Source organism: Rhinolophus sinicus, chromosome 8 (assembly GCF_057876585.1).
Source record: "Rhinolophus sinicus isolate RSI-liver-muscle chromosome 8, RSI-T2T, whole genome shotgun sequence".
Lineage (NCBI taxonomy): Eukaryota > Metazoa > Chordata > Mammalia > Chiroptera > Rhinolophidae > Rhinolophus > Rhinolophus sinicus.
This window is the reverse complement of record NC_142508.1, coordinates 12,867,407-12,891,946: the sequence shown is the minus strand read 5'-3', so window position 1 is coordinate 12,891,946 and position 24,540 is coordinate 12,867,407. Positions and strand designations below refer to the sequence as shown.

The 24,540-nt window shown below is 39.5% G+C and overlaps 1 protein-coding gene across 5 annotated transcripts in view; it reads left to right on the top strand.

The window, feature by feature from the left end:
- CALD1 (caldesmon 1) overlaps positions 1 to 24,540 on the top strand; it is a 195,213-nt gene that overhangs the window by 16,737 nt on the left and 153,936 nt on the right. For 4 of the 5 annotated variants that reach the window (XM_074315350.2, XM_019750901.3, XM_019750894.3 and 1 more), the window contains exon 1: positions 5,649 to 6,001. The exons of the other annotated variant lie outside the window; for it this stretch is intronic. The gene's annotated coding sequence lies outside the window, so the exon portion shown is untranslated. Of the gene's footprint in view, positions 1 to 5,648; positions 6,002 to 24,540 lie in introns of those variants that run through there. 5 annotated transcript variants of the gene reach the window in all.

The window sequence follows — 24,540 nt, the reverse complement described above, 5'->3', positions numbered from 1 at the left end:
TGCCTCCTGTGTTTTTGGATCTTTATCTTCCTTCTTGGTTTTTAGTTTCAACCCCAACTTTCTTTTCCTTTGCATAGAGCAATAACTTGATAAATTCAGAATGAAAAGTATGTTTTCATTTATTATACTGAATGCAGTGGGCCCTTTGAATCTGGAAACTTGCATGCTTCAGTTTGGAGAACTTTAATGTATTATTTCTTTGATAATTTCCTTCCCACAATTTTCTCTGTCTTCTTTTTCTAGAACATTCAGATGTTGGATTTTTTATAGCTTCTCTGGTATTCTTATCCTTTTTCTTCTTTTTTTCATCTTGTCTTTTTCTCCTACTTCTTGACAAGTTTTTTTCTAAACTTTATCTTCCCTTTCTTGAATTGAATTTTTATAAATTTCTGTCGTAATATTTTTCATTTAAAAGAGTTCTCACCTGTCTTCTGAAACTGCCTTTTTAAAGCATCTTTCTTTTGTCTTGTGGCTACAAAATCTTCTCTTATCTCTCTGAGATTAGTAATTATAGTTTTCTTGAAGTTATATGGATGGTAATTATAGTTTTCTTGAAGTGTTCTGTTTCTCAACCTGCCTCTCTTTCCTCTGAGTTTTTTCTTTTTTTTTTCTACATAGTTCTAATCTCTCTTTCAGAGCCTTTCCTTAACTTGATGTTCATATTTAAGAGTGGAGTGCTAGACAGCTGATTGGGAAATTCCTGTGCATGAATTCACTAAAGGGGCTTGGGCCATAAGCCAGACATTTCAGGGGTCCCGCAAATATGCCTTTAGATCTTTTTTCCATGGGCATGCCAGTTTCCCTGGAGTGGAATCTTCCAATTTCTTTCTGCAGAGTACAAACCTGTTAGTGTTTTAGCCCCGCAGAGTGGGGAGACTGGGAGTTTTCAGTGTTCATTGAATACACTTTCATTTAAAAGTTTGTTTTCAGTACACAGTCTCTTCTTACCTGACCACTGATTTGCCTGACATTTTGAGGCAAGTTCTTCTCTTCAGAAAATATACTTGTAGTTTTTGTCTGTTCCATCTGGTTGGGAGAGGGAAGTTCACCTGGTTGTGTGTGTGTAGGTTTTGTTCGTTTTTGTTTTCACAGGGCAATGGGAATGATATATATCTGGGCTTTTAACCGTTCCTTACTGAGATTTTTTCAACTAAACCTGTCTTCTGTTCCATCTCTCACCTTGAGGTTCCCTGACCTTCCAAACCCAGAGTTTTTCCTAGTTCTGAGGCTTGATTCAGCTTCTTTCTTGTCCCCAGCCTTCCATGCCTCAGGGCCAAAGCTCAGTTTCTCGTCTCTGTTAGGTCCAGTGCCAACCATCCGTCCATTTTCCATATTCCAAAATTTGGCTGACATCCGAACCCTGTGTTGATTCCTTTCCAGCACTCTTTGCCTTGTAGAATTTATTTATGATTCCTTATTTCTTTAACTATCATTTCTGTGAGGTTTGGGCAAGGAGCAGGAATAAAGCAACATCGTGCATTTATCTGCCGAGGTTAGCCATATTCTGAAATTTTTCAGCCTTTTCATTTGTAAGTTCTGTTTTTCTATGATTTAAGAATCCTTCTATATCCTGTCATAAAAATATTCCCCTACAAGTTTTCCTAATCATTTTCAAGTTTTGTTTTTCACGTCACCTATTTCTTTTCATGTGGGATGGCAATTTTTAGTCTAATTTTATTGTTTCCGCATAATCAGTTATAACTCCCTGATCTGTAATGCCTGTGCTATTATTGTAGAAGTTTCCACATATGTGTGGGAATGTTTCTAGGCTTTCTACTTTATTTTATAGATCTATTTGTCTAGGCCTGGGCCAATAATACTTATCGTAACTAGAATTGCTCTATAAAAATCTCAGTACTTATTTTTAGATCTCTATTTTTCCATATGAATTTTGAGATTGCTTTGTCAAGTTCTACAAAATATATCATTTAGGGATTTTAGTTGGAATAATAAATGCATAATTAATTGGAGGAGAATTTACATCCTTATAATTTTGAGGTTTGCCATTCAGAAAAGCGATATTTTTACCATTTATGCAGGCCTTCTATGTCCTTAAATCCAGTTTTATAATTTTCTTGCACATATTTCATTACGTTTATTCTCAGGTTATACAGAGCTTTGTTATTAATATGAATAGTGTATTTTTCCATTGTATTTTATAATTAGAGGTGGCTGGTTATAGGAATTTTGGATTTTTGCATCCTGAACTTGATTCCAGTAATCTTGCTGACCTCTATCAGTTCTCATATATTTGTTCTTCTCTTGTATTTTCTACACACATAATCATATCATAGCAAATATAGACATTTGGTTTTCTACCTAGTTCCAATAGCTCTTATTTCTGTTTTTCTTTTTCTCTGTCTTGGCAAGAAGCTCCATCCCATTTTTATAATTGTAGAAGAGATAGTTGTCTTTTTATTGATTATAATGGCAATACTTTTAGTATTTCATCATTAAGCATGATTTTTGCTGTAGATTTCTGTTAAATGTCTCTCATTATGTTTACAAAGATTTTATCTCTAGGATTTTTTTTTTTTAATTAGTCAACATTCAATATTATTTTACAGTGCTAGTTTTTAAGAACTATTTTTTTCTATAAGTGATTACTAATTTTACCAAGTATTATTCTTTATCTATCGAGGTCATCTTTGTCTTTTCTTTTTTTCACTTTTTTTTTTACTTTTAAATATTAATATCATATATCAATAGATTTCCAGATTTTGACCTTCTCTGCACTGGCCTTATCTCTTTCTTTTTTCCACACTGTTGGATTTAATTATGCTAATTTTTTCATCTAAGTTCTTGAGTACACTTAGTCTAATTCTCTTTTACGTATTTATTCATTTTGTTTTTTTTGTACTATCTTTGTTGTCCTATTTTGGTATCAACATTCTCCCAGATTGATTTTGTTATTTCAGAAACTCAAATTTCTGGAAATGCTTCTTTTGAGTAAAAGAAGCTGTGTGTAGGGGGATATGGGGATGTTCTACTACCTTTTAAAATGTTCAAAATTTCTGGTCTATTAAACAAAGTATTTTAAGCTGGAAGAATGTATATTTTTCATGGAGCTAAATGAAGTGATTTTAATTTTGAATGAAAAATACGGCCTGCCTTTATTCTTCCCAAATTGTCACACAAGCAAAATAAAATTGCTCACTACTGATCTACATGATTACGAATACTCAGTTGGAACGGAAAAAATACAACGAGCCATCCAGATGTTTCCAAATGTCTCTTTAAATTTGTTATGGTTGATCAGGTATATATAGCCTATGCCAGACAAGTGGTTCTTTATCTGGGATGATACAAGTGGGAAATATTTTCAACAGAAACTTCCTATATAAATCCTGTGTATTTTTAGTGTTGTTTACAAATGACTTCTGGAAAAAGTAAGTACTATGAAAGTATAGTTTCCCATGGCCGAAATTGGCAACATTTATCTTTTTTCTTTTTAATCCCTTTCCTTTCTTTTTTATTTCTGCTTAACTAAGAAACATAGAAACACAATTTAAAAAATGATGTTTTTATATTATGGTGTGTATTACATGAAATTTGCTATATTTTTCTTCCATCTATATGGTTCCTCCACAATAAGTCTATTTTCAAATACACAAAATAGGCTGAATGGTTGCTCATCCACTGTAGCCTGTATAGGAAGTATTTAGAATTTATCTAGGGAAACATACTTCTCATTTCTAAAGACATAACCCCCAAATATTTAGCCATTTATCTTCTAAAAACCATATAAAATGCATGTCCTTTCCATGTTTCCTGCTGATAATATTTTCCCCATTTGTAGCACAACTTTTCTTTCCTCTGGGAAGCTGGTATTCATTTTAGTCATAGATTGCAAATTACACCCTGACGCTATTCAACCAAAGGGCATTATTCATACAAGTGGGGAGAACGCTGCTTAGGATATAATCAGCAGTGGCCATGGAAAACAGCACATTAAAACAGGCCTCACTGAGTTACAGACACGGGGTACTAAACATCTCTGGACACAGGTTGTATCTTCACCCAGGTGTCACTAACGGATTTGTTTTCAGAGCTCACTGATGTCTGCCTGACTATGTCTTCAAGCTCTGCAGTTTACCAAACTATGAAGTATATATTCTATCTTTACAATCTGTCGAGGTATGGGACCTCCCCAGCAGCAAACCTGTGTTCCCAAAGTTCATTCCCAAATCATTTATTTGGGATTGGAAGACATTTTCCCATAGGAACAAATTGCTAGAGGGTGGTACTCCACAAAAGCCTGGTTGAGCCACAGCGTACTTGAAATGTGGCATTGACTGTACTAGTCCCAACAGCCATTATTTATCCTGTTTCTCTGGGAAAGTTCTAAGTTGGGATGCCTGCAGCTCACCTCTCCCTCTGCCTGGCAGCCTTCGCTGTAGCTTTTTTAGGCTGTGCTGCAGTAGCAGCTGGAGAGAGGGGATAGGGTAGCCTTCCCAAGAGAAAGATGAGTGTAGAGTTGACACAGCTGCCTCTGGGGAATATGTTCATGCTGGAGGACTGAAGAAGAACACCTCCCATGTGAACCAATCACTTCTCCTTCTTCTGAATGAGGCACAGAGGGCAAGGACTTTCCTAAGTACATCTCATTTCTACATCAGCTCTTCATAAATAGGGAAAGGCTGATACAGTAAAACTTCAGATTTTTGAAGACCAGGCTTCTGGACTTGTAATTAGCCAAGTAAAAAACTTGACTCTTCTTGGTCAGTGATGACATAGTCTCCAAACACATAGCAATAATGAGGCATAAATCAAGCACCTAGCTCCAGGCCTGACAAATAAGTGCTCACAATTTTTGTTGTTGAATTGAGTAAATTGTATATTGAGAAGTACAAGACCACAGATTGTATGCACACGTGAGCCAATTAACTTCATTCTAATTCAGAATCTCCTGACTCTGAGTCTCATAACAGGCGTCCTGCCAATGAAGAGTTGGTCAGCGTACTTTCAAGAAGTCACTAGAATATCTCTGTGGGCATATGCATTTGTCTACAGCAGCCCCAAAGCAGGTGCTGGTCTCCTCATGTCCTCTTTGTGTACACTTTCTAGCAATATCTCATCATTGCCAAATCTGAGGAAATAAAGCGGAAGGGGAAAAGGAAGTGATGTGAAGAACCAATAAGGATAGCCAAGCCTGCTGCACCCTACCTAGCCGAGTTTCTGGTGCAACACTTATTCTGGTAAAAAAAAGACCTAAGATTTTTTTGGTCTGTTGTTTTTATAACATGTATAGACATATTTGGGAGGCTGTTGCCTCTTTCAGGTTAGAAATTAGTCCGTACACCAGTCCTGGGTCCTGGCCATTTCAGGCTTTAAAATTACATAACAATTTCATTTCATTTTGTATTTACAACCACTTTGGAAAGAAATCCGCTCTTAAGGTTCTCTCAATTAAAAAGCCTTCCCCACCCACCCCCACCCAATGAACTACAGACTGTTAACTTTTAGTTTCGTAGACTGTGCTTTTTTTTTCAAGTTCCCCTTGCGTTCTACAAGACAGACTCTTTCTCCAAGATTAACATTTCTTATGATTGTTCCTGACAATGGATTCACTTCCAGAGGCCCTGCTCAGGATAACCAAAAAAGGGCATGGAGCAGGCTGGTTTTGGCAGCCTGCGCGCAGTTTCAGAGCTTTTTAGGTCTTGGTTTTTCTGATGAGTGATTTCCTGAGCATGCCTGGGGAATGACAGGCATCTCCACAGGGAGGCTGCATCCACCTCGGCTGAGGTGTCGTCATCGGCTGCCTATTAGAAAAACCTACAGGACAATACATACCACCAACGGCTGACTGTAAACACAGGGGATATGTGTTCACTTAGCACGGACTTCTGGGAGGGGCTAAGGAAGGGCGGTCTGGAGTTTTATTGAATAGAGCAGTGTGTATTAGGCTGCCTGCCTGCCTGCCCTCTTGCTGTGCTCCTGCTTAAAGAAATCGGTCCCTTCCTTTCCGACTTAGTCCCAGGAAGAAGTTTCAGCCTACGAGGTAAGGCACAGAGGGCTTTCTTTTCATCTCTTTCAGAGCGGCTGGGGACTTTCTCTGGGTTTCCGTCAACATTCCTGGCCAAGGTTGCTGGAGATGCAAGACGGTAAAAGCCAGTAAACCATGCAAATTCTCAGGGCCAGACTGGGCTTCGCTGCCCTGCAGATGTTCCGGGAAAACAAACAGGATGAGATTTCAAGTTTTATTTTTAGAGTTGGGACCAGAGGAGTCATCATATAGAGACGTATATTCAGGACCACCGGAGACTTTGATGAGAAGAGCGTTTGTTTAAGAGTGTGAAGGGGGTTATACCTGATCACGATAGGCCAGTGTCAGCAGGGGTGTTGTATCAGTCTGCTCACAGCAGCAGTCTCTCCTGCATCTTTTTTTTTTTAAATCAGGGATTTAAAGAAGTTTTGCTTTTAACAACAACAACTTTTTAGTTGTTAGTTAGTTGTTGCCAAAAAGTGATGATTTTTACCCAAGGCATTTGCATTTCATTCTGCTACCAGTATTTAAGACCGGACTTTTAGAGCTGCCAGGAAAAAAGGTCGGAGGTGAAAAGAGTGCTGGCATTGAGCAGCGGTTGGGTTAATGTAACAGATCTGATATTTGCTAAGACAGAAGACACCTACCATGATCTGTTTCCTATAAAACCGAATAATGAGAGAAGGCATGTACTGGTGGATGTGTTTTTAGATTCTGGAGAAAATGTTGTTTTCTGTTTGAAAGTGTGCCTGTGTGTGACTAGATTATTTGCAAAGTTGTAGGTTGCAAGTGTGTTCCAGAAATGGGGAAACGGGCTTTCATTTGAAGATAGTCAGACATATTTGGGCATCTTCAACAGTACTACAGGGCGGCTAGTGGGTAGTAGCCCGGAATTCCTTTTCGAAAGAGCTGATTGTAAAGGGTGGGGGAACTTGAGTGCTGTGGCAATACATGGGCAAAAAAAGTAGATGAGAACAAAGTACGAGGTGTTCTTAGATCCCTTCTGTTAACAGGGCTATGCAGATAGACTTGTAAACTGAAAAAGTAAAATCTCTCTACTGTGTTTGGCAAAACCAGACATGTAGGACTAGAACGTAAGTGAAAACGAGGTGGTATGTGGTAAGAAGGGCAAAGCCGAGAATTTATCAAATAATCTGGATACTCAGGGTTTCCAACTCCAAACGACTGGCTCAATGTGATACTATGAAGTGTGGTGGTTTTGTGTTGAAACTCATTAAGTCATCTTTTCTCTTTGTATTTAGAAGGTTGGGGGTAATTTTCTTGAGAATGCCTCTCTCTCCTTCTAGAAGTGATAGATGATAACAGAATTCCCTGTGAATTTCTTTTCCTGGAACAGTTCTGAGTAAGTGTGAGAGAAAGGCTGCCGGCGAGAGCTATCGTTTGATTATTGCCCTTCCCTTGAAGAGCTCAAGTTCCACACTATTTTCACAGGGTTTTTCATGTCAATCAAAATATGGAGAGCAAATTCTTTTTCAACTGTTCTCTAAACCATGTAGGGAATGCAGTTTGGAAGGAAATCTATAATCTTGGGATTTGAGGACAAATTCCACTTTGAAACCAACATTTCCAAATCCCTGAAAGTTCCAACTTTGCGCCCACCAGTGTCTCCTCTCCTCATGTGCTTGCTCCCCACCCCCCAACAACCAGAAAGACACATTTTTCGAAATAATGCTTTAAGTATTCTGCTCCACGTAGCAATGGAGTGAGGGGATTTGCTATTTTACTTTTTGTTGAACTTTAGGCAGCTCTTTGCCACTTTCCTCCTGTTGAGTATTAGCTAGAAGACATCTCCCCAAATAGGGAGGTAAACGGAGCACAATGAAACCACAGCCCAAGAACGTTTGTATTATTAAATCCATTCAATAAAGAGAAATACAGTGGTGCACACACCAGGAATGTATAATGGATTGATCCATAGGTAACATGCCAGGTCGTTCCCATTGTTCAAAGCCAATAGAATGTGCTAGTTAAATAATTCAGATCAAAAAATTGCTTTAAATAAATATGGAATTCTTGCATTAAAGAGAAGGAGAACCAGGTTCAAATGGCAGCTTAAAGGATTTAAATGAGATACATATAAGCTTGCCCTGACAATGAAGAACAATTCTAATTGACTCCTATGACAGGCCTGAGGATCTCTTGCTCTGGGGCAGGTGAAATAGGTTGGTCTGTGTCCAGCCATGGAAAGTTCCAGAATCCAGCCTAGGTATTCTGTATTCTGATAAGTAAAAGGCACCACAGTAGGTCTTTCCTTAAAAACACGTGTGCTGTCTCCATCTGTCATTTTCACGGTAGCATGTGTACTAGTCATTTCTCAGCAAGACAAAAAAGTGACTTAGAGATGGACATGGAAAGGAATTAGCTGGGTCCCCATCTGCCTGCAGTCGATCACATGTCTGAGAAATGTGGTGGGGTGAGGCCATGGTGGGGGGGACGGGAAAATGCTGACAAAGTGGTATGCAAATAGCATGGTAGCACTTAAGGAGGAGGTTAGGAAGATACTGCCAAAGAATTTTCAGACTTTAAAAAAGAGTTTTCTGGGTAAATTCTCGCAGAGCCTGAAAATAGAACCAGTAGCTCCTTACTGGAAGTCCTTTATCTGTCAGGCCAATCCGAGTTTGTTACTGGAGAGATGCCCACAGGTTCTGAGTCGCTGGGTAAGTTAAAGGGATACTTGGAGCTCAGGCTTACCTCATGAGCACAGCTGTGAGAGCCTAGTCTCAGTACTGGTTCCCTATTTAAATAGCCCAGACCTTTGAGGAAGCCATTGTCTCTCTCACCTTATCTGTAGAATGGACATTCTTATGCTTCTACCTCCCAGAGTGCTTAAGCTGCCCAGATGAAATGAGGCCCCCTCTTCTCTTTAGGCTATCTACTCCACATTGTGTGCAATTTGAGTCCCCGGGATGTTATGCTCAGCATGGCTGGTCTCATCTCCACTTCTTACCTCGTGTTCCTAATTATCTGCTCCTTCCTCGTATTTGAGAACTCTTGAGCGGTACCTTCTGGATCCTTGTTCTTTCTAGAACCCAGAGCCCAGAGTCCAGGGAATACTGGTCCACCCCAATGATGTCTACATTTTGGCTTTGATGATCAGAGACAAAAAGACACAGGTGTCAGGAGGCAGAATAAGGTGGGTTGTCAGTGGTGTAAGGCCATATCCAGGAACCAGGAAATCTGAAGATCCAGTTGAGTAGAAGGCTGATGACAAGGTGCTGACAACAGAAAGGCCTTAGCAAATGAGGCAGCTTCTCTGCCTCCAGCCAAAAGCATGGAACTAATCCCAGCATGTCAAGGCTGGGCCTCGGTGGGCGGGTGAGGTAATCAGCCACACCTGGTGGTGGTTCCTGTGGGTATTGAGACCAGACCGCGCCATGGCTCTGGCCTCTCCCCTCTGTTTGCTTCAGTTTTTAATATCCCCAGCTGGCTCTCCTGTAGCTGACTACTGGGGGCATCCTGAACTCCCCGACCTCCGTTTCTCCACCTCTACTGGCTCCCCTAGCTCCTCCATCCCCAGGCCAAACACGAGGCTTTCCTGATCCCGTGTGGACCGTTTGCAATGGTCCAGCTCTGGGATGAGTCCCAGAGAACAGCGGAAGGGTCAAGCCCACCTGTATTCAAGATAGGGGACCGCCTCTTCACCTTTTTAGGCAGAGGGAGAAAAGTTAGACTAGACAGAGTAGATGTTAGAGCAATTTTTGTGGTCGAGAGCCCTTCGACTTCTCACCCCCAAACTCACAATCGGCTGGTGGTGAGTGAGCATTGTGAGAAGCTGGCAGTACAGAAAGGGTGACCAGGGGCTGTGAGGAAGAGGTGTTGGGGTTGGCCCTGTCAGTTGTTCTTTCTTGTGTTGTTGTTGTTAGGGATACCTTTGAGAATCTGTAAAAACTCTGACTCCTGAAGGTCCTTTGTGAGCCAACTCTCTGTGATTGACCAGTGAGAAACCCTGGAGCTGGGGGAGGTTGGGATGGGAGTGAGGTAAAGTCTTTATTCCCACTGGAGACAAGGGTGGATGGATCAGAACATGAGTGGGGTGTTCTTTCTTGTTTCCCTGAGTCTTTGGAAGCAAGAAAGGGTAGTGTAAATACACAGATATATAAAGGGAAATGACCTCCAATGGCCTCCATGTCAAAAAAAAGGAGATCTCTAGAGAAACAATTCTCTGGGGAGCTTGTAGGGTCTGGAGAAGTCGGGAATGGCTACTGCTCCTTGCATGCTAAGAGAGCAGCAAGAGCTTCATAAAAGGATTGCTAAGCAGCAGGAAGGGAACAGTTGAAGGAAAATAGTTTGCTTTTGGATATTTTAAGTGAATTGGGTGTTCCTAGTAAGTACTTATTTTAGTACATGGCTTTTCTTTAAAAATATATATATATAATATATCAATGATGGATAACTTGAAGATAAATTGCTTTTTAATCATTTCCTGAGGCTTTTGGCGTTGTTCTGTGAATATGCGGATGAAAGCACTTGACTTTCAGGAAATCATCTCACTTGGAGAGGGACATATTAAATAGGAATATATAATTGGTTCCTTTTACACCCACATGTAACATTCCCCTCTCGCTTGTCTCAAGCTGGAAACCTGTGTGCAAAAGAAGGGCCGGACCGGGGCCAAGTGCCCCTGGGGTCCAAAGGCCAGAAGCTTTAAGGACATTAGTTCCATTGGCATCTGGAGGGTCCAAGCCAGATGGATATAAAATACAACAATGGACTATGCTGGAGTAAAAGAAACAGCAAACAGCGGAAGTCAGGCAAAGGGGTAGAAACCAAGAATTTGCGTAGCAAGGCAGGGTATGGACAGGTACAGTGACACAAGTGAGAGCACTTGGCACCATGCTTGGAATAAAGAGACCCTTATGGTAATAAGCTTCAGTAGCTTGAGTAAAGGGACAGAGTTACAAGATGCATGTGGAATAATAAATGGATGGAACCCCAGGGCACTGCAAGAACAGAAGCCAAGCTAGAAACAGGGTCCAAAGAGAATGGGGTTGGATTTGAGGTGGGTCAAAGTTTCTCAGCAGATGTCTACTTGCTTCCATTAAAGTAACTCAGCTGTAGCACATGTGGCTGCTTCTTTCTCTTGTTCTATAGACGGGAAAATTCCTTCTGTGCTTCTTAGTCGGATTCTGAAAGAAGAGAGCTTATTGGTTCAGCTAATAATTATTGTCTTTGGCAAATTTCTTAGCAGGAGGGGACATCAAAGTTTATTGGCATGCCTGTAAATTGGATGAATTGGATGAATTACCAGTGGGTCTGGCAGCAGTAGTCACCCCTGGCGGGGTGGGGGTCGGGGGGCAGCCTGGTGGGCAATTTTAGTTAGAAGAGAGTTAGGCTTGGATGGCAAACGAGGTAAGATGTCCAACAGCTGTCAATGAGTATCATTTGAATTTTTAAGTGACTGAATTCCTAGAGAGGTAAACATTCAATGTCAGGGTCATATAGTACTGGATGGTCACTTTGGCATGGCCCGATGAACGCATCTTGAGGGAAGTTAGCCTGGAAGCTTGCACCACTGATAATGGAAAAGATAAGAATTATCCATTTTAAAAAGATTCTAAAGAAAAACACTTGAGTGTTTTTGTTGGCAAGAAGCTTTGTATGAGTCATAGGTGTGATACTTCCCCTCCCTCCAAAGTAAGGCAATCTTTAAAATTCAATAAATAATGATTTAATAATTTTAATAAATAAAAATTACTGCAGCTCAGTGTAAATCACAGGACTTTATACGCTTACTGCCTCAAAGCTGGTGTACTCAGCGGAAGTTTCATTTCTCATTGTTCGCAGTGTAATCTTTCATTCACTAAACACCTGTCTCGTTGTCTGTGAAGGGGAGTGAAAAGAGAACATGGCCTGTTCTGGGCCCAATCTTCAGAGAAGCCTTGACAAATGTGTACCCAGGGCTGAGGGTCAAAGGCCAGAGGGGGCCAGGAGAACAGAATATGAGGAACAGATACGGGATCTGGAACTGTTTATCCCAAAGGAAAGAAAATGTAGGGGCCACATGGATGTCGTCAGATATTCAGAGTACTTTTATGTGGAGAGGGAAGAAGGCATTTGTTTGTGTTTCTCAAGACAGCAGAACTGAATAGACATAGGTTCATACTGTGTGTGTGTGTGTGTGTGTGTGTGTGTGTGTGTGTGTGTTGAAAGATGGCCAGGGCTTTAGGAATCATTTAGCCCAGGAAGCAAATAATTTTTCATTTGTTTCCCAGCTCCAAACAATTGGTAGTGACCATCTGGAAAACTGTGTTGAGAAGGATTCTGAGGCTAAGTCCAAGGTCACCAGGGCCGAAAAATGCTGTCACTGATAATGATGTCTGTTGAGGAAGAAAAGGGCCATTGCTACTCAAGTACCATGTATTTTATGTCACGCAGTCCGTAGGTTCCTAACCTCTGCACCTTGGATTCCTACCAAGTTATTGCAAGTGGTAAACCCATATATGCAGCAAATATTTTTGAGAAACTGAGTAAATAATACAACTTACACAATATGTGCTACTATTTTTCTCATTATGTAGAGATGCATTATGATGATAAAACGTTCGTTTATTTTAAATAGTTATTGAATTCATAGTAGCTTTTGGTATTGTGTTTTCTCAGTCAGTGGACCTAAAACGTAAAATTACATGGCATGTGGAAAGGTTGGGGCAAGAAATTTGGGATCCTAAGAAGAAATTCTTTTAAAAAAATGAGCCAGTGACCTACTTTTCATTTTCCAGATGAGAAAATAACGCCTAGCCACAGCAAGCCGAATTATAGATATATTTATATATTGACAGGTTTCTTTGATGCTATGTCAGCAAGATTCATAAAGGCAGGAAATGTTTATTTATTTTTCATTAATGTACTTGTATACCCATTATCTGGCACATCACAGAAGCCCAGCAAGTATCTATTGAATGAAAGAACAAACCAAGTGTCTTGACCAAGGTGACCCAGTTAATTGGTGGCAAAGGTGGTTCCAGAACACATGACGCCTAAATCCCAGGTTGTTAAGCTTTTCAGTGCACTGGATTGCTTCTCTGAAGGCAAAACAGAGACTCCATCTTAACACTTCACAGATTGGGATTTTTCGGTGCAGCTCGATTTGCCTGTAATCCAGTAAATTTTAACCAGTGTCTAAACTGGAATCAACTCTAGGGCTTTTGGAAAGCATACATCCCTGAGACCCATCCTTAGAGATTCTGGTTCAGTAAGTCGAGAATGCAGTCCAGCATCTATAGTGTGTGAAAACTCCTCGGTGGTTCTACTAACACACCCTGACTCAGAAACAGTCTGTACATCTATACCTAACATAATTTATAGTAGATGTATGCAGTTCCGTATTCCTCAGAAACCTGGTCATTTAGTTTTGAATAATTTCTTTCTAAAAGTTACAGCTGTATATTCCAAAGAGTCAATTTGACCGAAGAGTCTCTCCAGCAGGGAGAGACTTATCTGAAAATCCCTCCAGCTTCCCATACTCCTTTGGTTTGGGCACAAAGCTATCAACCCTGTAAGGTCAAGCTTTCTGATGAGATTTCCAGTGTTTGCTTTTATAAAGCATTGGAAATGTGGCAAGAATAAAATTTCTCATGGTATTTCCACTTCCTGTTCCAGGCACCATTACTAAGTGAAATTTAGGCTTTGGAGGAAGGGTGAATAAGGACAGATTTTCTCTTTGAGTATTTCTGTCCTTCGGATGTTTTGAAGATTGGTTGCTTTAGATATTTAACTTACCAGGAAAAGCAGAAGATGTTTTTCTTTGTTCTCCACTTTGTGGTGAGGAGTGTACAAAACCTCAGCAGGAATAGGGGAGAAATTTCCTCCATCATCACCCTGCATCTCCTCTGGCTTAGATGTTTCCCTGGGCAGCCCTTTCAGAAACATGTCAGCCCTAAGAGACAAGAGACATGGAAGGGGGTCTGGAAATTTGCTTTTGCAGAACAGAAAGTCCATCTCTAGGGTCTTCGTTTACTCAGTGGTCAGGAGTTACACCTTCTGCATCGAACAGAAGAATTTGCCACATTCAGCGCACCAAGTACATAAGTTGTGTTCACTAAGGATTGTAGAGCTGAAAGCATTTCTGCGTTGAGTGACCTGGTACAAATTAGATAAAAATCAAATAAATAATCTTCATAACAACCAAATATACAGACGAAGAAATGGAACTGCAGTTAGGTTAAGAAGCACATCTAGGGTCACACAGCTAGTAAGCAGCAAAGCCTGGCTTCAAACCTGGATAATCTCACTTCATAGTCCACACGCTCAGTCACCACGCTGTCTTACCTGTTGGTAATTCAGTGATTACCAACTTCAATTGATGGAGACCCCTGTTTTGTGTGTAGCCCTGGAGTGTGACCTCTTGGAGAACACACTTTGGAATCAGGAAGACTTGAGTTTGAATCTCCAACTGACCATCTTCGAGCCTGTTTCTTCACCTGTAAAAAGGGCATTATGATGGTTCCTTCATTTTGTAGTTGTTCTAAGGGTTAGAAGTAATATCACTAAACTGCTTTGTACATAATAGGCACTAAGTTAAAAACCATCAGCTATCAACCGTGACTTCCGGTGGAGGCTATGTGTCAGCACGGGACGCCATTTTGTCCCCATGCCCTGAGCCACACAGCCTCCCAAGTTGCCTACTCCATGCCTTCATGTTGATGGAGTGAAAGGAGCTAACTTCTTTCATGTCAGGTTCTCTAGGAGGTAAGAGGGGGACCAATGGAAACCAGTTGCAGGAAACCATATTTCAGGTCCGCATAAGCGCTTCCACTAGGTCTGTCTGTCTCTGGGGCTTGGACAGCCCTGCTCTGCAGGAACAGGCAACCTCCATCATCCATTCTCAACCACAGTTTTCTCCCCTGCACGTTTCAGTGGATCCCTGCTGCTTTTACCATTTGAAATAACCTTTATCTAGTGTGGCTAAAGGGTTTGAGTTTACCTGAGGCTGGGTTGTTATGTAGGTTTTTAGTGGTTTAGACCTGGAATGAGAGGGAGAAAGGAGAAGATGGAAACTTATCTGGAGAGAAAGTACAGAACTTGGGAGGAAGAGCCAATAGAAATGGATTGATAGTTGTCCAGAACCCTTGTAGGTTAGAGACGGTTAAGAAGATAAGCTAGCACATTCAGCTGCCTGGAGGGCACACTGCTATGTGACAGGCACGGTTCTAGTTGAAAATAACTACCTCAGGACAGTAAAATAAATTAAATAACTTGACCAACTGGCAAATACCACTCCCTGATTTCAACCCTTTCCATTTCCCTAGCACTGTCTGTTCTGTGTCTTTCCTCAGGAAAGCGATGGAAACCAGAGCAGGAGGTTTCCATAACCAATCATTATAATTTGTCAGAGAGCCACGCTGCAGTTCAAGTAGACAAGCCCACGGTCATTCTCTGCCATATAAGGAAGCAGGGCTAAACACCATTTCTTTCACTACTGACTCAAGAGATTATTCAAGTGAGAGTTAGACAAGATGAGACTCTAGGTCTATCGCAGTTAAAAAAAGAAAAGAAAAGAAAAGAAGAAGAAGCCTGCAGAAATACTTGTGTGATTTTTTCCCCTGGTAGCAGAGATAGTTTAACAAGCAGGTTACACCTTTTCTCCCACTCAAGGGCAGATATTCTGGAATTAGGTACTGAAGGATTGCTCTTTGTCCAAATACATTACGCTGTTTGGGTGTTCGATTATGTCAAACTTAGATATTCCGAAGGCCCAGACAGAGTTGGTTCTGCGAGGATTGGGTGGGAATTGAGGACTATAGCTTTCTGTGCAATGGCAGTTTACTCAGCTGGCCAGCTCTTCTCACATACAGTATTTATCAATAACGCTTCGTATTTAAGTTTGACCTTCCTGCCCCAAACACAGAGTATTCATGTGATCACTCTCTTTAAAAATCAGTCACAGTGGGATTTCAGAACATTTGCCCCGTAACCAACTTCATGGAGGAGGAAGAAACTGAGGCAGTTGAAATTATTTATTCAGGACCAGCCAATACAATCTTGCCTACTCTCTCGGATAACTTGAAGAAGTATTATGTAGACTTATCAGGGAAATGAAAAGAACTATAAATGGTCTGGTCAACTTCTCCTAACTGCCATCTTTGAGCAGACAGCATCTGGGCTATTAGTTTCCGAGGGCTGCTGGAACAAAGGACCACAAATGGGGTGGCTTTAACTATAGAAACCTATCATCTCATGATTCTGGAAGCTAGCAGTCCAATATCAAGGTGGCAGCAGAGTTGGTGTCTTCTGAGCGCTTTGAGGAAGGGATCTGTTCCAGACCTCTCTCCTTGGCGTGCAGATGGCCATCTCCATGGTCACATAGCCTTCTCCCTGTATGTGTGTCTGTATCCTAATTTCCTCCTCTTATAAAGACACCAGTCATATGAGGTTAGGGACCATCCTAATGACTTTATTTTAACTTGATTACCTCTGTAAAGATGCGATCTTGAAATTCTGAAGTATTCAAAATAAGGTCATGTTCTGAGCTACTGAGGGTTAAGACTTCAACATGAGAATTTTGAGGGAGACACAATTCAACCCATGAGATGCCCCAGTTTAAAATGGTAGTAGAAATCCACATGCCATATTTTCTGAAACTCTGAAGTGCCAAAGACCCTGTTCCATCTTCCCTCTGGGTCTGAGGAATGCTTAGCTAGCAATCGCTTGGCCTTTTGAACTTACCCCTGACATTTACTTTCTGCCTTTCGCAATACAAAATTCTGATCCAGTAAAAAGTCAAAAGAGGTCTCTGAAATGACGCACTGAAGCACAGTTTCACATACTGTGGCCTATCTGTGGAAGCCTGTGAAACCACGGTGGCAGACAGTCTGGTATGCGGCCATCAGAAGTGGGGGAGGGGGCTTGGCCAAGGCAGTTTGCAAGTCTGAGAGGCAGCGTGCTAGGAGGAGGTGAGCAGCTTTGGAGCAGCCGGCAGGGAGGCAGCAATGCATGGGACTGTGTGTGCCTGTGCAGGGTGGAAAGCAAAGATGGACGTTTCCAGTCGTTTTTATACATACCGATTATCACCACTCATCTCCAAAATACAGGGAAAAATATGAGAGGCCTACACATTCTCGTGCTCTGAATCATTTGTCTCTTGTCTTTGTTTCCTTCGATCTCTTCTCCATCCATCCTTAAATTTTTATACACTTTTCTTCTCAGGGGCTCTCCTAACTTTATCCGTGTTTGGCACGTTTGGTTACAAATTGCCACACATTATACCTGTCTCTTTTTTTGCCCCGTTTTTCTTTAGCCACTGTTTCCCTTTCCCCCTTCCTAAAAGCTCTGCTTGGTGCCCATTTCCCAGCTACAGTCCCGCTGATGGCCACTCTCTGTCCTAGGCCAGTGGGGGTCTGTAGAGGGGGTGACTGTATCCTTATTATCCAAATCGGGACACTGTTGAGAGGGAAAGGGGAGCTATTAATAACGTCCCTAAAATAACAATTCTACGCGGGAACTGGCCTGGGCAAACTGGGATTGTTTTCTGCCCTCCATTGATCTCATTTCACCTAGCAACCACTCCCTCTGTTTCCATATCGGACAAATAAATAAATAAATAAGTAAATAAATAAGTAAATAAATAAATAACTTTTATGTTCTGATTCTTTTTATTTCCACTTCAAGAACCTTTATGTATGTTTGTCAGTGTGTGTTTTTATTTTCTCTTATCCCCTCCTCACTTCTCTTTTCCTCTGCTCTACTCTGGGTCCTTTCTCACTAGGTGAGCCCATCTACCCACTTCTGTCCCTTTGTTTTGGAACAGTCTTGACTGTGTCTCAGGGAGGTCACATTTGTCTGCCATGATATGTGCAGGACAGATTCCCTGCATTTCTGAGACAGAGCTGAACACACACACACACACACACACACACACACACACACACACACAACTATCAGTACTATCAACAATTGTGAATTGCTTTGGGTCTCAGATGAGCCCTTATAAGACTGTCCGCCACTTCAGTACCTCTTCCAGAGACTAGAACAATCTCTACAGCACGTCAGCAGCCATGCCTAGAACTATCATGCAGACATGTGCTCTGTATGTGTCTGGGGTCTTCCAGAACATGTTCCTGATATGCGTTCATGTATACACTTAGAGCTGAAAATATATACGGCCTGAAAAAGAAAAAGAAACTGATAGGTAAAACTAGCTGCCCACTGCCTTCGTTATGACTTCAGTAATCTGGATTATTTTACCCTCTAAAGTAATACACACTAAAAGCCTAGCAATGGCTGCTGTAAGTTTAACATAAGTAAAAAAAAAAAAAAAAAAAAAAAAAAGTTTAACATAAGTAGAAATAACCTGTGAGGCAAAAAGATAAAATAAACAACTTCCAGTGTAGTTCTTTTTACGGTTCAATCATCTGCAATTTATGGTTCATTTTGAAAAATCACTTCGGTAATCAATTAGGGTCATGTGAGGAAGGCCTGAAGCTCCTCCACTGTGACATGAGAGAGGCAGACTTTTTCCTCTTGCAAATTACTGGAAACCAATCTGGAGATGTCTGAAATACTTGACGGAATAGCACTGTGTCAGCTGGAAAAAGCTGTTCTCATCCTTTCCCTTTATTTATTTACTTATTTTAGGGTTTTGACCATAATTTTCTTTCTCCCTTTTTCAAATACCCTAAAAATTCATGACGAGGGCAGTGAAAGATGATACTTTATGGAAGGAAATAGGGTTCTATTAAAATTCTCTCCTCCCTCCCTCCTTGCTTCTCTTCCATCCTTCCCTCCCCCATTTTCTTTCTTCCTTCTATTCCTCCTATCCCTTCCTTCTCCCTCTTCTATTCCCCCTCCTTCTTTTTCTAATTTTGGTTTCTTCTCCCATTGAGACTTATAGTTAGAAATGTTCTATTGCTCTTGCTGTAGCCATGATGGCTTTATGTCTCTCTTGCTTAGCTACACCTCTTTAAAAAGATTGATGATAACAAAAGTAAAAATCAAAATACTTCAACCACATTCCACAGGCTAGGTATATAGTTTTGGCAATTGTAGAATGGAAATATCTACCAAGGAATTCTCTATTACCCCGAAACTGGATAAAGTGATTATATCAGCCAGCCTGGAACTGCTGACCCAGCTGTTTGAGGAAATAGGAAATGAGAAGTGTAGGAGTTGGAGAATTTTTTAAACTTTCATGTCTTTTCATAGTTCTGTTCTTAGATATATTGATAAAATAAAGCAATTATTCTTTCCACTGGGAGTAGTTTCTAGTTGCTAATTCTTTTTCCTGAGAATATTTGCAATAAGGTGTTAAGTTTTTGATATCTTGACTCTTCTATTTTGTGGGGGCCTCAGATTCCAGGTGGTGGTCTAACAGAAAATGGCCCCAGTTCCTGCCTCATATTCACAGCTGGTAACCTGTGTGACTTTGAACAGACTCCCTGTGCCTCAAGCTTCCTAATTATTAGCTTTTTCCCTTCTCTGTAGCACCCAGGTAGGGAGTGATGAGCTCTTTATTAAAAAGGCACTTTTGGTGGTTAGGTGTCTTGAGAACATGGTTTTCTTTTAATTTTCCTTCCAAATATGAAGACTTGCTGGTTGGGTTTTTTGGAAGACGTAAGTCATATGTTCATAAAGGGAACTCTCTAGATTCAAAGTTTAGAATTTCAGGTTTCCAGAAATTATCCCATGCATGACAGCTTCAGCTGACTCCTACGGCTGCCTGGACCCCTTTCGGCCTTTCCTTCTTTCCTTTTGTTTTCAAATTAGGCTTCTGGGGCAAACATGTTTCTTTCCATCCTTACCTAATTGAAAATTATCTTGTTTGGAGACAATCTGAAACCCCAAGGTGCTGAAAAAGGATGGTTAAGACAGATTAACACCCAACATTAGCTTTTTCTGTAGTGTAGTCAGAAAAGTTATTTTTAAGCTTTATCTAAAACCAAAACACATAGGTCTTAGAATCTTGTTGCCTTCATAGTCACTAAAATTGTCTTTCACTGGCATTTAAATTTCTAATAATGAGATCACATCTGTGAAAGTGCTATGCTTTGTAATGTCTATGATTATAATATCTATAGCTGAATGTACTAAAAACTTAAGAGGGAGACTAGAAGAAAAACATGTTTGACCCTAGCGAGTATGCTTGGAGCCAAGCTTGCACAGGCAATCGTGTGCATGGGTCAAATTGTTTATTTTTATTATTTTTAAAATAAAAATTTATTTTAGAATAGTTTTCAGGTTTACAGAAGAGTTGCAAGACTATTAGACGATTCTCTATACCCACACCCAAGTTCCTCTGTTGTTGACGTTACTATGCACATTTGTGGCAACTAATGAAACAATATCAATAAATTATTATTAACAAAGCTCCGTACTTTATTGGGATTGCCTTAGATTTTGCCTACTATCCTTTTTTTTTTTTAAGCCCCTTAAAACAGAATCATGTTTTATGTGGTAAAACTGTAATACGTACTTTATGGAAATATTAATGGAACTCTAATACATGAGTGAAAATTGCATAAGCAAACTCTTTACTTGAACATATGCTCGCCAGACCAGCAATCTCCCCAGGATTTTCCACCTGAAATACCCTAGGCCTTCTCTGGTTTCTGGTTCGTTTCTCTTGAGATTGTTGGCAGATTCTTCAGCCTGCCCCACCTGATGCCAGGTACTGGATCCCTGTGGCTGCTGTCTGAGACTGGTCATCCCAAACAGAGGGTAACATCCAACAGCACCTTACTTTCCCATTCTACGGGTGAAGGCAGAAGCATTCGACTGAAAGCATTTCCCTGGCTGTTGAACTGCTGAAACCCTGCCCTTAAGTTGCATCATACCAGTCACTTGTAGGACCTTTGACATTAATGAAGGTAAAAAAGAAGACCTGATCCATGTTCCCCCAAATCTTGAAATCTATGGGTTGCGGCCAGTTTATAAACACCCCAATTAATGAAAATTACCTATTACTAAAATATAAATTACATAGGGGCTTGCTTTGTAGAAATTGTCTCAATAACAGCCTTCCCTATACTGAGCTTCCAAATGTGTTTTGAAATATGAGTTAGCAGCAGATAATAGCAGAAAAAAATCCATTTAATTCAGTTTCTGCCTTTGAGCAACTTGATGATATCAGGCAGGTGAGTCAACCTTCTGGGATGTCGATTCTTCTAATGAAGGGGTTGACTAGATGTGGTCTCTCCTAGCTCTAACCTGGTTGGAGTTATGGCTTCATAACTTTCCCTCATAAGGCTTGTTACTGTCCTTTCTATCAAGGTTACTTCCTTAATGTTGTGCTTTTACTGAAAAATCACTTTAAAGAGGGGGAAGAAAACTAAATTTAGTTCAAATAGTAATTACAAATGAGTTGCCTTCAAGGTAACGAGTTCCTTGATCTATAACGGTTTGTTTTTTAAGTTGATTTTATGTAGAGATACAATATAACACTTACATGCAATGGAAGCAATAAAGATGAAAATATATAATGATGAGGAAATGTAGCTGTCTTCCTTGGTATCTTCATATCAACAAAATTAATTAGAGGAATCTACTTATCAGTGTATGAAACTAATATTCTTGACTCAGAGGTAGTCCTTAAAACCTCCTAAAAGCAACAGTCTCAGCCCTTTGAGTTGGTTATCTAAGTACAAATAAAGCTGGTAAGAGACACCTTTTATAAAAGGAATGATTGAATTGACTCTCAAATAAGAAGACATCAAAGTCAAGGAAGAAAGTAAGAGCTCAAGGCTTGGGGTGCAAATGGTTACTAGGTTTAGCCATCTGCTTTGCTCTTTCCTGTTCCACATGTAGCTATATAGTTTACATAAAAGCATCTCTCCAGAGGATCAGAAAGCACAGATTTATGGAACCAGATGTGAGTTAGCATTTCTACAGGTGTGGCTCCGCAGCTGAAAGAACATGTTGTACCAGGGATGGAGTTTCTTATTATGTAATCAATATAAATTACCACTAGATTTTTACAGAGGTTGATAAAGCAAACATGTGTCATTTGGATTGGCCTCTGGTATATAAAGAAAACCTGCTTCACTTGGATCACAACGTGAAAAAATGCACCGTTCAGTATTTATAAAAGATTTGGTAGCAAATACCATCACCCATGATCAGGCAAAGTTGTTCCAGTTTGCACCTATTGGGAATAGCTGGTGAATAGATCGGAATGGTGTTTATGTATTTTCCTTCATCAAGAAAGGCAAGGAACAGTTCATAAATATTTATAAAGTCTCTCAGCATCTGATAGTAAAGGGCCAAGAAGATGAAACAGATTAGAAGATTGAAGGGGGAAGAAATAGAACACAAAAGAAAAAAATGAAAAAGAGTAGAATTTATTAAACAAGGGGCAAATATCTCCTTTAAATGGTATAGAAAGTCAGGCCTTAATTCAGAGGTATAAAAAAAAAAAGATTTGGTAAATTGCAGAGCATTCTGACAATGATACACACACAAATTTTTTTTAAAAAATTCTAAATAGTAAGAGTAAAAATGTTCATCAACTTTGTGTCAAAAGAGTAACACAAATGTTTTGATTTTTTAAAAAAGCTGGGTACCTTTATGCTAGATTATATAATGAAACAAAAATGAATGCTTGTACTTTAATATTTCTCATTTGCTTAAGGCTTTTCGATTTAGTTTAACTGTACTGTTCAAATCTCTTATAGTCTTACTAATTTTTAAAGAGTTTCTTACTGTATTAATTTCCAAGAGAGCTGTGTCAATGTCTCTCACAAAAATTGTGTGAATCTGTCCATTGTCCTTGTAAAATTAGTCATTATTGTTGTTACAATTAGTCATACATTTCAAGACTATGTTGTTTGATATATATACGTTCATGATTTTTTAATTTTCCTGATGGAGAATTCCTTTCATCATTAATTCACCTTAAATTCTATTTTGTCTGTTAGTAATATTGCTACAATATCTTTATTTCTATTGTTATTTACATATAGCATAACTTTTAAACCTTTAATTTTTCAATATGGAATTATTTAAAGTGTATATCTCATAAATAGCATGCACATAAATTTCTAACTATAGTCAGAGAGATTTCTGTCACTTGGTGTATGAGATAAATCCATTATATTTGTTATTATTGATATATATGCATGTCTGAAAAGTCTGAAAACATAGGATAAACTTCGTTTTAAACAATAAGTTAATTACATTTTCAAATAATTTGCTCATATTTTTCTTCAAGCTTCAGACAATAATTCAAGTAAATCTCTAAATTTAAAGGAATGGGTTCAGTTATTAATCTTTAAGAAGTACAATAAATATACTATTTTCACTGGGTTCCCATAATTTTTAGATCCTATGTAGTGTATTTATTGTACAAGACATATTGAACATATTATTTGAAAATGTAACCTACAGTGTAAAAGTGCTAAATTTTTATCTCCAGTAGTACAAAGTTACATCTAACATTAATAAAGCCATGTACTCAGGATAGTTTAAAGCAGTGTAAGAATAGACAAATAGATCTGTGAGACAGAAAAGAAACTGCAGAAATAGACACCATCTTCCTCATCTTTCCAATATTATTATAACTGTATAAATGTTGCTCATACATAACTGACCACATCGTATACGATGATTACATTTTATTTTACTTTTTTAAATATATATTTTTTAATTTTTCAATTACAGTTGACATACGATGTTATGTTCATTTCATGTGTACAACATAGTGATTAGACCATTTATTTAACTTACAAGGCAATCACCCCAATAAATCTAGTACCCATCTGACACCATACATAGTTATTACAATATTATTGACTATATTTCTTATGCTGTACTTTATATCCCCATGACTATTTTGTAACTACCAATTTGTACTTTTTACTCCCCTCTTTTCACCCATCACCCCCTCTCATCTGACAACCCTCAAAACATTCTCTGTGTCTATGAGCTTATTTCTGTTTTCTTTGTTCGGTTTATCTTGTTCTTTAGATTCCAAATATAAACAAAATCACATGGCATTTGTCTTTCTATCTGACTTACTGCACTCAGCACAATACTCTCTAGGTCCATCCATGTTGTTGCAGAGGGTAAGATTGCATTCTTTTTTATGGCTGAGTAATATTCCATTGTGTATATGTACCACCTCTTCTTTATCCATTCATCCATTGATGGACACCCATGTTGCATCCACATCTTGACTATTAAAAATATTTTTGCAGTGAACATACGGATGCACATGTCCCTTCAAAGCAGTATTTAGGGTTTCTTCAGATAAATACCCAAAAGTGGGATTACTGGATTCTTCTTTGTCTCTTGTCGTAGGCTTTTTTTTTTTAAGTCTATTTTGTCTGGTATAAATATTGCTACTCCAGATTTCTTGTTTGTTTCCATTTTCTTGAAATATCTTTTCCATCCCTTTACTTTCAGTCTGTGTGTGTCTTTCCATCTGAAGTGGGTTTCTTGTAGGCAGCATATGGAAGGGTCTTGTTTTCTTATCCATTCAGCCACCCTATGTCTTTTGATTGGAGCATTTAATCCATTTAAATTGAAAGTAATTGTTGGTAGATATGTAGTTATTGCCATTTTATTATTCGTATTTTTGACCTTTTTTTTCTTCTTCTTGTAGA